The sequence below is a fragment of the Phalangium opilio genome, unplaced genomic scaffold, assembly GCF_054372755.1.
Source record: "Phalangium opilio isolate 3A_F unplaced genomic scaffold, DU_Popi_V2 ptg001170l_1, whole genome shotgun sequence".
In the NCBI taxonomy this organism is placed as follows: Eukaryota; Metazoa; Arthropoda; class Arachnida; order Opiliones; family Phalangiidae; genus Phalangium; species Phalangium opilio.
In genome coordinates, this window is record NW_028324255.1 from 7,954,179 (window position 1) to 7,968,652 (window position 14,474).

Consider the following 14,474-nt stretch of genomic DNA (forward strand, 5'->3'; position numbering starts at 1 on the left):
GGTAATATATAACGTAGTGTTAAGCGTGCTGACAACATATACCAGGGGTTCACAATAACCCCCCTTCGGGGGGAAGTACGAAACTGGTTAAAAACCCCGTAACAACAAAGTTTCGTAGTAAAGCTCAGCGGATTTATACACCGATCAACTCCCTAAGAAATAGTTACCCCCATTTTTTAGCGCCCACGCGCATTAACTTACACACTTCCGGTTTAGCACTATTTTTATCTTGTGATTTTGGGAGCGAAAATGACTTGTGTCTGTTTCTGTCGGCGCTGTGGAAATTAAGCCTTGGCTAAGAAGTTGGCTTTTCGATAGTTTCTAGTTTTCTACAAAACATTTAAACGATCGTCATGTTTTGTTGTGATATGTGTGAGCGAGAATTCCGTGGTTAAATTAAATCGGTTTGGACAAATTTATTACCAGTATATTTAATATAAGAATTCCATCGTGTTTCTACGTCCACCATAGTCGTCGGAGATGCCAGGCAACGGAAGTTTTCGAACAAAAACCAAGGAGCATAGATACCACTACAATCTACTGTAAAGTTGTATGTCCATGAAAAGGCTAGTCCTTTCTCTGCGAAACGACAAAATCTTGTTGTTCGCGATTTTTACCATAAGCTCTGCGGTTAGTTTCGTACTTTTCACCAAATGGGGTTATTATGAACTCCTGGTTACACTTAAAAGACTAGGGTATCGGATGCAAGAAATGTGTGACATCTCATTCTCCTTTTATTTAACCGTGTTAAATTTATTTTTCAACATCCTTTAAATTATTAAAGCTATCGTAATATACGTCATTTATAATACAATGTTGTAAAAAGCCATTTATTTACTAATGCCAATATATTAGGAGCAAGAAATAGTGGAATACCCTATGATCCTGTTAAGAGAAACTAAAAAATATTTGGCCAAGATAGTTTGATTTTTAAGTTGTAGTATTTATTGCAAGCAAAAATATCATATTCTATTTATAGATTTTTACCTCTCCGAGTGACGTATGTCACGGAGAGGTTCTAATTTCGACGTGTCTGTGTGTCTGTCTGTCTGTCCGTTGTTACACCCACGTGACCGCGTTTGCAGTTTGCAAATCGGAGCAAACGTGTATTCAATTTCCAGACCGCATATACAGTCCCGGAAATTGTATTCCACTTACAGGCCTGTCTAACAACTCTGTTCATTTGTCCACCCCACATGGACACCAGTCTGAACTTACTGGCTTCTAAACACCACCATCTTCTAGTCTTTCGCCCATTCCACATGGACACCAGTCTGTACTTACTGGGTTCTAAACACCACCATCTTCTAGTCTTTCGCCCATTCCACATGGACACCAGTCTGTACTTACTGGCTTCTAAACACCACCACCTTCTCGTCTTTGTCCATTCCACATGGACACCACCAGTCTATACACCTGGCTTCTAACACCACCATCTTGTGGTCTTTGTTTTTGTCCATCCCACATGGACACCAGTTTGTACACCTGGCTTCTAACACCAGCATCTTCTGGTCTTTGTTTTTGTCCATCCCACATGGACACCAGTCTGTACACCTGGCTTCTAACACCACCATCTTCTGGTCTTTGTTTTTGTCCATCCCACATGGACACCAGTCTGTACACCTGGCTTCTAACACCACCATCATCCTTAAGGTTAAGACATACGCGGCGATCGGCTAGGGTTACGAGAAACGTCTAGCCTTCCATTAGAGGGGTCTTCCTCCAAGGTTCACGCAATTGCGGTTGTTCTTGCTTTTAACTGTAGTTCGACACCCTTATATACTACCTATTTGAGTAAGGCAAAGCAACCGGCGTATGCTTCATTTCAAACGCCAATATTAGTCAAGTCTCTCAAGAATGTTTAATTGTTCTTTATCAAAACGATGTAACGCTCAATAAGGCGAACAACTAACGAAGAAAATATTAAATATTAATTATATTTATTTTAATATTTAAGATAATCTCTTTTCTCAATTCAAAATTAATACGGAAAGAGTTAAAAAGTAGTCTATTTTTTTTTGTCTGTGTGTGTCTGTTCGTTGTCACACTAGTGCGTCGCGTTAGCGGTTAGCCTTGTGTTGATGTGTTAATAAATCCTACAGAACCTTAATATTCACTTTTTCCATAATATAAAGTGAATATGTGGAAATCTTTTTCGTAATTAATTTTGTAGCTTTAAAGCTCTGTTTCATTTTGATGGTTTTTAATATTATTATTTGAAATGGCTGTTTATATATTACTTAAGCTATACTAATCTGTATATAGAATAATCCTTGGTTTAGTTATTTCAAGATGAAAGCCAAGGCCTGGATTCTATCGGGTAAATCAAGTTTGATCCGCAATAGGCTTAGTGAACCAAAGAGTAAATAATTGAGACCTGAGGTGGAGTAAACTTTGGGTTTTGATTATCGTGTCTGTAATGAAGGGACATTAACGGTTCAGAGTGAGCCGAAAGTTAAATACACGTTTAAATAATCAGATTTAGATTTTATAATAGAAGAAAGCATCATGGTAGCAATTAGATCAGTGAAAGGGCTAATCGTTATCGGGTTAGTGGTATGCATCAGATAATAAAATTTAACATAGAACTTATATTATTTGTAAATAATGATTTGAAACCTAGGATTAGCGGATGATTATATATTTCGACAATGTAGAGAAAACTATTCAATGACTTAAGCCTCGTTAGACAAAACAAAGCGAGAAAATGTTGCTCTAGTATTTCGATATTGAGTCGTATACTAGTCTTTTCCCCTACTCGGAGAGGTAATATTTTGGTTTTCCCAACTTCTTTTGTACAGCATTCATCTTGAACCCGTTAACTACGAGTTTGTCCAGAACATGAACCCTAAAACTCCAAACTCACATGTAAGTTTTCTACTATATTATAATACGGGGACAGAGAACTTTATTTCCTATGACCAGTTTTCAAACTTCTTAAAGGGAGTATCTGTTTGCGTTCATTGCTTCTCCGAGTCCTAAAGCGTTGGTGATATGCAGGGCTAATTTGTTCGGGATTTACATGCGCAAGACGAGAGAGTAGTAGTAAATACCTCTAAATGCTATGGGATCAGTTCAATTCTGTTCCATCAAATATCGTAGTACGGGTTTAATAATGTTCCTTAAACAACACAAAAGGTTGCTTGTATTCTAGTTTACTCTTTATCATATAGTAAAATACGACTGAAACTAAGCTGTAAAATTAAGTTTGAATATGAACGGCATTAAGAAACAATTAATATAATGTGCTAAAAACACATTATGTCCGGGTATAAATGTGTTTAGATCATGAGGTTTCTTCTATTAAAAACACTCGCTAAGCAACCAACCCGGAAGAATTTCCATCGTGTTTCTACGTCCACCATAGTCGCCGGAGATGCCAGGCAACGGAAGTTTTCGAACGAAAACCAAGGAGCATACATAACACTAATATCTACTATAAAGTTGTATATCCATCAACAGGCTAGGCCATTCTATGCGCAACGACAAAATCTTGTTGTTCGCGATTTTTACTATTAACTATATGGCCAGTTTCGTACTCTCCCCGAAGGGGGGTTATTATGAGCTCCTGATGCTAGTATTATAATCAATATTCATGTGTACTTTAGACAGTATTCAGCTTTAACTTTTATTCGTATGAAATTCAGTATTAATTTCTAGTAAGCCACTTAAAGGGTTATAGGGTCATTCTTACTCTCTCACGGGCCTAATCCATGTTACTAGGAGATGGATAAAAATTATGGAACATAAAAAGAAGCAAAAACTCTACCTTGACACGAAATAGTGATTCCGAATGGGAAGTTTGACTTTTTTGAGATTGGCACGTTTCAATTTGACTTTCATTGAATACAATTGGCGGCGCTGTTTTTGAAGTCATTGAAACGATTGCCACGCTCATGTTCGCCCTCAGCATGAAGACCACAGCGAAGGCCATACATCCCAGGAAAGATACGATGTAACGAAACATCATCCTAAATCTAGATTATTATTAATAGTATTTTATAACACGGAGCGACTAGAGATGTAATTTACCAAATACCACCGCAAATAACCAGTTGATATCTAACCTTAATTTTACAATGAAAAATTACCGTTGTAACTTTGGCGCTCACAGTCGAAGACTTTTGCAAAACCAGGCAAAACTGAGAATACTAGACTGGCAGAGACTATGAAAAATTTTTCGGAGTTCAGTTTTCACTCAATTTCCCATTAATTCGCACATTTTAAAGCACTGAAACTGCGTATAAACAACAGAAAATAGAAGAGAGTATAATACTTGGGTTTAAATTATCTTTAGCTCTGATTTCGACCTCGTTTGAGGGTCATCCTGTTTTATACCCCTTAAACCTTAAAGTAGCCAATCAGAGGACAAGAGGTTATATATTACGCTTTTATTTTTGCACACGACATCATAGATGGCGATTGCCAAAATATTACTCTATAGGGAAAATTTGACGAGGGGTAAGCCACTCTGTAATAAAGTCTTTCTGAGGGCGGTATAACGCGGAAATACACTCGGGATTATTTTTTACAATTTTAATTTCAATAATAGGACGGATTGTAGGCATATCGCCCGAATTTACGGCATAAAAACCTCTAAAGAGGTAATACCGGGGGAAAACGCTAATGCCTGATCCCTCAAAAGACGTGCGGTAGTCGCGAATTTTCAGCTTGAGAGGTTACTGAGAATCAATGAAGGAGAGATCTCCGCTCTAAACAGCGGACGCTATCACGGTAACCTTAAATTGTGTATTTTCATTGCTGACTGAATAGCGGCGGGTGGCAAAGGCAAAGAGCAGATCGATTGATCGTAGAAAGTATTGTGATGTGATTATTTTAGTGTTGTTTACCCTTTCTAAAACATCAGTGTGGTTTAGTAACCAAAGTCTTAGAGTCTATGGAATTTTATGTTATTATTATGAAAACTAGCATCCAGAACCTATATCGTAAATATCGAAGCTTAACTAAATATTCTACTTTGATTTAAATATTAATTTTTGAAGCTAAGTATAATTTTTGTGACCTAGTTATAATAATAATAAAAGGCTTTTTATTATTATCAACCTTTAAGTTATCTTATTTACAAAAGTGCCCTGCGTTATTTATTTATTTTAAATTTAGGTTTGTTTATTTCTTTCTTTCCAATTTCTTTTAAAAGTTTTATCAAATTTGTTTTTGACTAGATTTACGGATATTTCTAGTTTTATATCTCTCGGTAGGTTGTTCCAAAGTTTTATACTCGCATGTTTCACGTTTTTATTTCTGAATCTGGAAGGGAAATCTTCTGAGTAGAAATCAGTATCAACACCTCTCTCAGTTCTGTGTCCACCTGGAACCATTTTTGTATAAAATCTGGGTAGGAGTTTGCCCTTACTTTAAACTTGAAAATAAATATTTCAAAGGCGCGATTATATCCCAGTGTTTTTATATTGGCCACTTTTTTGCAGCAGTTAGTGAGGCATACTTGTTTGCTTTGGCAATTAATTTACAAAATAAATTGTGTACAACTTCTAACTTATTCGCTAGATTTGTTTTTGAGGCATTATGATAAAATATATTGTCATACTGAGGATGGGTTTATGCATGATTGGTATACCATCCATAAGGTATCAACATCTAAATAGTTCTGTAACGGTTTAAATATCCAGATGGTATAACTTTTGACCCGCTTTATTGTGCCATTGCAAAGTGTCTGAAGATCACTTGCCATAATAAATGTTTTGCGATCGGGGGAAATCAACATAAATTTAGTTTTATCAAGAGTACAAGTCCTTTTGCTTCAAGTTTAAACTGAATTCTTCCTCGGCATTTGTGATCAGGTTCATAATGTCGTGACTAGCCGATAGAATGGCATTATCGTCCACTTATTCATTGGCTGTAGAGTGAAGAAGAACTTCGTGGATTCGGGATGTATATGTGTTGAACATCAGTGGCCCCATAACACTGCCTTGTACTTGACGGTTTGGCTATTTGATCGGCTTTAATTATGGTATACAATTTGACTTCTGTCAGTCAAGTAAGATTTTAGCCACTTGAATACTGCTCTAGTGACGCCTGAATTCGCAACATCCTGTAGGAGGAGTTGGTGCTGAACAGAGTCAAATGCTTTAGACAAATCCAGGAAAATTATAATTACGTATTTCCCGTCGTTCAGATATTTCAATAATGATTCATGTACGTGGTATATACTTGTAGAGGTTGAATGTACGTGGTATATACTTGTAGAGGTTGAATGTACGTGGTATATACTTGTAGAGGTTGAATGTACGTGGTATATACTTGTAGAGGTTGAATGTACGTGGTATATACTTGTAGAGGTTGAATGTTGTTTTCGGAAACCTGACTGCATTTCGTAAAGTATTTTTTGGTATTTATTATGTGCTACAATTTCTTTATGTGCAATTTTCTCACAGATAATTCATAGAGTTGACAAGATTTTCTCACAGATAATTCATAGAGTTGACAAGATTTTCTCACAGATAATTCATAGAGTTGACAAGATCGATAGCGGATCTTGTATGAAAACTGGAATTATTTTGGCGGTTTTCCACTGTTTTTGGAAATGGCCTGTTTTAAATGATAGATTTATAATTTTCGTCAAAAATTTGACGATAACAGCAGCTACACCCTTCAGAACTGCTGGAGCCAGATCATCAATTCCAGTGGCTTTATAAATGTTTAGCTTCTTTAAGTAATCGAACATAGTACCCTCAGTAGTTGGAGTGAAAGTGTCCAAAGTTTGATTCCAGTCGTAGTGTTTTCCAAATTCTCTATGTTCCACTGTTCAGGCGCTTTTATCTGTTTTTTCTTGAGCAGTTCAACGTTGTTCACGAAGTAATCATTTAAAAGGTTCACTATTTGTTCTGGTTTTTCACTGCTTTGGCTATTATGTTTTATTTTCCTTATCGTTTTTAGGGATTTTTGTATTCAAGTCCAAGTTATTATTAAAATAGGTAGCTTTCTCCCTGTAGAGAAGTGCATTTACGAGATTCCTTTGTTTCTTGAACAGATTGAGATACAGCTCTTTAGAGTGTGCGTTTCTCTACTTGGTTTTGTACTAATCTCGGAGATGCATTTGGTGTTTTATTTTGGGGTTTAACCATAGAGCGCTTGTTGTTGCAAAGTATTCCTTCTTTCTGGTGCGTGCTTATTTAGGCTATTGAGGATCTCTATCTGTAGGGTTTTTAGCCGTGTCTCTGGACTACATACTGTTTTATCCATCTTATCCAGGTTATCATGCAGCTCCTTCGTGAAAGCCTCCATATTTATTTTCTTATAGTGTCGCACGTAGCATGTTTTTTTTTGGGTTTTTATGCAAATTTTCTTTCTTGTGATCCAGGTTAGATCGTGATCAGATACCCCAGCAGGCTTTTACTTCTATATAACTGATCCTTAATGGGAAGTTTGTGTAGATATTGTAAAGGGAACTCTGATTTATGGCCGATCCCTCGGCATGCACGCGTGGCTATGGAAAAGTTCTTCTGAAACATGGATGGAAGACCGACGCCACGGGCATAACCCCAGGCTTTTCCCACCGGTGTCGAAAAAGAAAGAGAGGGAGAAAAACCTAAAAAATAAGGGGAATCGAGAACTAGCGCGCCTCGTGAGCAGGTATTTCGTACCTATAGCCATGAACTTTATAAAAAGACTGAATTAATAATTCCTGTGTGTGTTCGCGACTTCAAAATAAGGACGCGGCCAATAAAACCAAATGTTACAACGAGGACCCGTGAACAATCGTACTGAGGGAAGCAGCACGACAGGGACAATTTGAGTATTTTTATTATTAATTATAAATTGTATTGTTACCGAGAGTCCACAAGATTGAATTGTTTTAAGATTAAATATTTCAAGGACAAAATTAAGTTTCTCTAATTTAAGTTTAGTATTTATTAATAGTAGAAAAACGTGTCAATATGGTCAATTAAACTTATGGTATCAAGCGTTATCCTTGTGGGAGATTTTGCAAGAGACGATCAATACTTCTCCTTAGGTCTTCGGTTGTATTTTGCATTATGGCTTGAGGTGGTATGCATAGAATACCCAGATAAAGTTTACTTGAATTTTTGTAGTGTATTTCAGCCCAGATGAATTCCAGCGAGGAGACGGTCTGGTGTTCGTTTTCTTGTACAGTGATTTGCCTTACTGATAGTTCTGATTTAAAATATAAACTTACTCCTCCACCAATTTACTCAATTTTGTCCTTCCTCCAGAGTGTATAACCTTCAATGCGACAGACAAGGTCGGGTGTCAGTTCTGTAAGCCATGCTTCTGCGAGTCCCAGAATGGCAATATTATGTTTTGCTAAGAGATACTGTATCTCAAGTACTTTGTACTACAAACTTCTTACGTTTAAATGTGCAATTTTAAGGCCTGCGTTAGATGTAGTAGGTTTTATTGAATGAGGGCTTATTTTGCGTTGGTAGTCAGACTTCATTTGATTGCAGGACTTCGGCATTGTGTTCTTTCATTTTTCTTCTTCGATTGGCCCTTCTGATTTTCAGTTGATGTGGCCAGTTTTCAAGATTTAGTATGTTTTTGTCGTACATACTACTGCAGTTTATGGTGAAGTCCGTTTTCCAGAAAGTCCCCATTTCTGTTTGTTTGACCTTGGCATTGTCAATATTTATTTCTTCCAGATGCGAAATAACACCAGAAAGTCCCCATTTCTGTTTGTTTGACCTTGGCATTGTCAATATTTATTTCTTCCAGATGCGAAATAACATCTTCCACCGTTTTATCTGGACCACAGTTTGTCAGAATAAATGTTAATGTTGGCGCGTTAGACCATTTAATCAGCCGGACATTGTCGTTCGTACTCCTTATCTTTTTATTTTGTTCCTGTTTTGTTTTATTCATTGTGAAACTTCTGCAGAATACTCCCAATGGCCATAGGTACGGATTTAGCCCTTCATCTGCTTTACTGGTTGTTCGCAAATTAAAACTCTTAAAATTACAACTATAGATCTGTAAGTCTGTCTAATGCCTGTTACATTTATTTTCCTTCCTTGTAGATAGATACCTTAGGATTTTTTCCTCGTTTGCTTGCAAGGAACAGTTCCCTATATCTTCGTAGGATGATATAGACTTATTTTAGAACTTGTAACTTTTTCAGGGGGCATTGTACCCGTAAAGGGGTTTGCCTATTTCTTTGGACTGTTCTGGCTTGTGCGTTCCGTGTTTGGTTTTTATTTTACCCCTCTTTGGGTTTAGTAGCTTTTCTTGGCAATTTCGGGTGACTTGATTGTTTTCCTTTCATATGCTTGACTACGTCTATGTAGGGCTTCTTTTGGAATACAATCTCACAGTTTGTCTCATTTGCTCGTTGAAGGGAAGGTGCAGTGGGATTTTGGTCTGCTTTGATTCTGCTTTCCAATTTCCTAGTTGAAACTTGACTTCTGAATTGAGATGGCTGTGGTATAGTTTGTGTCTCGCATTGCGTTAGTTGTCTATTGATTTTGTCTTCCAGAACTCTTTTACTTTCTGCAGTGGTGTCCCGTGTTGTTTGAAGTTGTCCTTGTATTTCCTCAAATTCACTTTGCATGGTTGTATGGATATTTTCTTTAGTACTGGTTAATTTCTCTGCAAGTTCCTCGTAGGTTTGCTGGAAAATGTTGATTCTGTCATCTAATTCTACAATGAGGTTTTCCGTGGATTTGAATTTATTTGTCGTGTCTTCAATTAGTGTTTTTTTTTTCAAAGAGTCTGAGAGATCTTTATTTCTGATTTCATTTGTTGTTCGTCCCTTCAATTCTCTGAAGGCATCAACGCAGATGTTGCACATCCAAAAGGAGCCTTGGACAATTTTTGATCTAGTGGATGATATATGATACCATGTGGTACAAAAGCCACAAAACAACATCGGACCATGTTTTTCACCACCCCCATTGTATTTGCATTCCGTGTAGCAGTTTTTCGTCATAATTTTAGTGGCCGGGTTTTAGTAGAGTGCAACTTTGAAGCAGACGTTTTTGGAGAGAGAGAGAGCGATGTGACCGCACAAACCAAATTCTTATGCTCAATATACCTTTATTCGTCATAATGGAGACCATTTCTGTTCATATTATATTCTTTCATTAATAGCTTCTTTAAAGATTTTGTCAAGTGTTGTTTATTTACTACTTTAAGAGGAATTTTAGCTTGACCATTGACGACGATAGTAAAGCAAAACTGTATCAGGCCTTTGCCCCACGTTGACTGAGCCGCTTCGTCACATTATCACATATAATGATAACTTTACCTCGGATATCCTGTTGAGATTATTTTAAAGTTACTCACTCTCGATTTTGAAGTTATATACGGTCTTGTGACACTTGGAGTCCCGATTTAATGTTATGAACAGACTAGAATCTTAAGCCGATATCGTTAATTAACCGATGTCAATATCAAAGCTTAACTGAAATATCGATACCAATTTTTTTTAACTCGCTAATCTGAAAGAACAATATAATCTTTAAAAAAATGTTCTATTAATATTAATTAAAAGACAAAGTAATTGTCTCGATTAGCAAAATCCATTATTGGTAAGCGTAGGGCTCGGGGATCGGTTAACTATTATTCAAATAAATTAACATACTAAAATTTGTAAAACGAAGATTATATAAAAGTATTTCGTCTCGATTTGTTTTGGAAAAAGGTAGAGTGATGCAATTATTAATCGTAAGTATTTTTTCCGAAAAACTAAAATTTTCAACATAATCAGAAGAATTTTACTCCAAAAAGTTTTTTTGCGATACGTTTTATTCGATTTCGAATAAAAAAATTATGATCCATACATTTCTTGATACAAATGTGGTTTGGGTTTCACTTATCGATAAGTAATTGGACGATTAACCGCCACTATAATTTTTTTACGATAAACTCTGATCTTTTTTAAATTGTCTGAGCTCATTACTAACGAAAAAAAAGCAAAGTTTTAATCATTGACAAATAATTGTACAGTACTAAAAAACCTGTTAATGATATGAACTATCAATATAAACATTGTGATTGGCAATATTTTCAAAAGTATATAATACTTATCTTCGAGAGAAGTGTACCACAAAGCGTGGTAACATAAGAACATTAAAAGCAACGTTACTAAACCGAATCACATACGCGGTAAATAGTACCCTCATCACTACTCTATTAGCACTTGACTATTTCCTAAGGCGTGCACTGTTAAAAAATATTGTCCAAAATTGGATGTAAATGGATCCAAACGGCTGACTCTGAGACAGCACAGTTTTTTTTATCTATTTTTGGATAACGTAACTAGTGTCCAAAAAAGGAGGGTCGAACGATAAGCCAGATTTGAAGCCTCATCCAAAATTGGATCCAGAATCATCTATTAAGGGATCGATTATTACCCAGAAATGGTCAGGATATTATCCACACATCAATCAAACCCACATTGCATGGACAAATTTCTAACCAATATTGGACTAAAATCAAACCCTCATTGGACAATATCTAACCGACATTGGACAAATGTCGAACAATATTGGACTCATATGAAGCCAATAAAGAGGCTAGATTTTAATTTCACCGAGTGATGATTGTTTTGGAAAAATTCTGTTCTCGACGTATTCATCTGTCTGTGTGTTTGTTGGTCTGTCTGCCTGTTGTTACACCCCAGGGGATCGCGTTCGCAGTTTCCTAATCTGAACAAAAGGGTTCTCAATTTCCGGATCTTATTCACAGCTGACGGATATCTGAAAAACTGTACTGACCACTATTCTATTAACTGTCATCAACAATCTAACTACACCATTTTAAGGTCTTTCAGACACTGGCGAAAGAGGCATACTCTAGGGAAAACGTCTCTTAAAACGATACAACTAGAAGAATAATAAGTAACTTCAGATAAAAATAATTAATATCATCAGGAGTTCATAATAACCCCCCTTCGGGGTGGAAGTATGAAACTGGCCATAGAGCTAATGGTAAAAATCGCGAACAACAAGATTCTGTCGTTGCGCACAGAAAGGATTAGCCTGTTTATGGACATACAACCTTACAGTATATCGTAGTGGTATCTATACTCCTTGGTTTTCGTTCCGAAACTTACGTTGGCTGGGATCTCCGTCGAAAAGAAAAATGGCGATATGGTGGACGTAGAAACACGTTGCAATTCTTATATTAAAGATACTGGGAATAAATTTGTCCAAACCGTTTTAATTTAACCACGGAATTCTCACTCACACATAGCACAACAAAACATCATTGATGATCGTTTAAATTTTTTGTAGAAAACTAGAAACCCCGACTAAAAGCCAAGGCTTAATTTACACCGTTCCGACAGAAACAGACGTGAGCCATTTTCGCTCCCAAAATCGCAAGATAAAATAGTGCTAAACCGGAAGTGTGTAAGTTAATGCGCGTGGGTGCTAAAAAATGGGGTAACTATTTTTTTGGGAGCTAAGCGGTGTATGAATCCGCTGAGCTTTACGGCGAAACTTTGTTGTTACGGGCTTTTCAACCAGTTTCGTACTTCGGGTTATTATGAACTCCTGATATCATATAATATTAATAAATTATTTGAGAAAAACCTCTAATAGGAGTAGAAGAAAGGGTTAATTCAGCGTAAATATGGACAAACGTTAGCGATTATATTGGCAAACGAAGTACCATGAGAGGGTCTTGTTTTAATATAACTACCGAAGTATAACGAAAGTGTCTACAAAAAGAAGTGAGATCCTATGAAAAACATTAACATGTACAAAAATGGGCCAAGCCTCGCTTCGTGCCCTCTCCGCCGTAAAACGTTCTGAGATCCCATGTAGAGCCAAGTCTGCCTTTTTGTTCTTATTCAATCGCCAATTGAACAATTATGTTATAAATTAAGTCCTTTTCCTAATTAATAACCAATATTCTTTGAGTCTATCATTATTAGACATCTTTGTTCGTATCAAAAATATCGTGACTTGGCAAGCGCAGGTAATTACCTTATAAACGTGTATATAAGGTTATGCATAACTCGCCTTATAATCTTGTAAATAGGGTTATGCATAACTAACCATAAAATTTGTACATAGGGGTGTGCATGACTCATCTTATAAACTTGTAGATATCCCCTCGACCATAAACCACTTAGTGAATATCCCTTCGACTATTTTAAAATCGGCAACGATTTAGTGAATATCCCCTCGACTTCCTTTAAATATTACTTACTTGCGATTGCCAAGTCACGATATTGTTGATACGAACAAAGATGTATAATAATGATAAAGTCAAAGAATATTGGTTATTAATTAGGAAAAGGACTTAATTTATAACATAATTTTTCAATTGGCGATTGAATGAGAACAAAAGGCAGACTTGGCTCTACATGGGATGTCAGAACGTTTTACGGCGGAGAGGGCACGAAGCGAGGCTTGGCCCATTTTTGTACATGTTAATGTTTTTCATTGGATTGGGTTTTATCGAAAAGATTGGAACAATAATTGAGTTTGGCGATCTGATCATAAATAACTGACACGGAGAAAAGCGTATACAAGTTAAATTCTAATAAAAAATATTAGTGACAATATTCCAGATGAAAGTCTACTTCAAAAAAATGATTTGGATATTTTTTACAAAGCTTAAATTACAAAATATTACGCTAAAAGTTAGACTTTAAAGCAAGTGGATTTTATAACATAAAATATTTTTAATTTAACCGAACGTAGAGTACGACCCTTTTTTCTACATAATTTTTTTTCCAAAAATTTTGTCGATTGCATACATTTGTCGGTTTAAATCTTACTAAGATTATTCAATCTCTAAAAATATCATCTAAAATCGTTGTATTGTTTAAACGAATAAACTTCTGAATAGTTTTCGATTATTTGTAGTTAATCGTATTTTTCGAAAAAATCGACCAAAAAACCCCGAGCCTTATTTCGTGGGAAAATATGATATGAAATTGTAAATTCCCTTACCCTTTAATATCACTAAACGATAATATATCTATTTTGGAGTCGAAAAACTTCGGGGATTATGTGTCAGAAAATAAAAAAATTCATCTTTTTTTTTTGAAAATGAACATAAGAAATTTAAATTAAAGAATAGCTAGATGTCTTTTCCAGTAGAGAATTGTTTGATATTGATATTTTAGTTTCATTGATTTAAAAAAATGCTATTGGCATCAGTTAATTTACGATATTGGCCAATAATTTACAAAATTTCAATTAAACGGTTCAAAACCCTTAGGAATAGCTGAGTTTTGAAATGAGTTAAGTTCTAATTTTAAATTTATAAATTAATTTATTGCCTTAGTGTAATTTATGCATTGAAAGAGGAAGTGACGTACATTTGGGATGGGTAAATGTCGATTTGGGTTTGGGTTAGATAAATAAGAGAATACGGTTATAAGCACCTCTCCATGTGGAACCAACTCTATTGTTTGGATTTGGATTTGGGGTCCTAATCATTTAAATATTTAGAGAGTAGCGTCCCTGAATACCTTGGAAGTGTTTTGATTATTTCCGGTCATTTTTACCCTTTTCTTTCAG